The sequence below is a fragment of the Myotis brandtii genome, unplaced genomic scaffold, assembly GCF_000412655.1.
Source record: "Myotis brandtii unplaced genomic scaffold, ASM41265v1 scaffold53, whole genome shotgun sequence".
Lineage (NCBI taxonomy): Eukaryota > Metazoa > Chordata > Mammalia > Chiroptera > Vespertilionidae > Myotis > Myotis brandtii.
The window spans coordinates 376,544-377,690 of NW_005369942.1; positions in this window are offsets into that span (position 1 = coordinate 376,544).

Here is a 1,147-nt window from a genome sequence, read left to right on the forward strand (position 1 = left end):
AGAGCCGAGGCCGTTGGTCCAGCGGTTACCCTTCCAGCCCGTTCCACGCTCGAGCCCGGCTGCCGAGAGTTGTAGAGGGGACGCGGGGGGCGCGGGGAGCGCTGCTCGTCTCACCCGCTACGTCTCCCCAAAATGGGAGCCAAACCGACATTGGCTTGGCCTTCGCCATCCCCGCCCCTGTGAAGGCGAAAGGACCCCGCCCTGGGCTCCGGGCCACTCCCTGGATGCGCTGCCTGGAGCCGGCGCCGCCGCTGGGGACCAGCCGTGCACTTGGGTGACATCCAAAGGAGCCCTAATGACTAGGGACTCATTATCTCCGAAAGCTTGTTTATGATCAATCAGATGCTTTAGCCGATGTTATTTATAACATTTTCCCAAGGAATAAGGAGGGGGCATTTGCTTGGGATTTAAAAAGCAAAGGAACTCTCGGGGTGGGGGTGTGGGGAGAAGAAGTCTCAACTTAGGAAAGAGTTCATTTATATTGAGACGTTTTGATGCACAAGAGCCATTAAAACCCCCGTCTAGCCTTAAGATTTTGCTGGCTTCAGCATTGTACATCACCCTAGGTCACTTAATCACTCCGGGTAAGCCCTCCTGTTGGTGATTGTAAGTTTGTTTTTTCAGTTGACACAGTTTTGCCTTCAGATCTAATTGGGTTCGATCTTCCAGTCACATTTACACCTTATCCCTAAATCCTTAGAACAAAGTCCTCTATGTTCTTGATACAGTTAATTATCATGTGTGTAAATGGTATATATTGATGGCCCTGAACAAATTGAACAGTGCAGTAAATTAGCCTTATTTCTTATTTTCAGTACCTAATAAATTTTAGTGCGCTTAAATAAAAAGCTAGAATTGTTAACCTTCATGGGCCATTAGGCCACCTAATTTAACCCTTTTACGTGACCAGTGATAAAACAGGCCCAGAGCAGTTTTAACCCATTGCCTTTTTATTTTTATTTATTTATTTATTTTTATCTTCAGTACCTAAATTTTAGTGCGCTTAAATAAAAAGCTAGAATTGTTAACCTTCATGGGCCATTAGGCCACCTAATTTAACCCTTTTACGACGTCAGTGATAAAACAGGCCCAGAGCAGTTTTAACCCATTGCCTTTTTATTTTTATTTATTTATTTATTTTTATTTT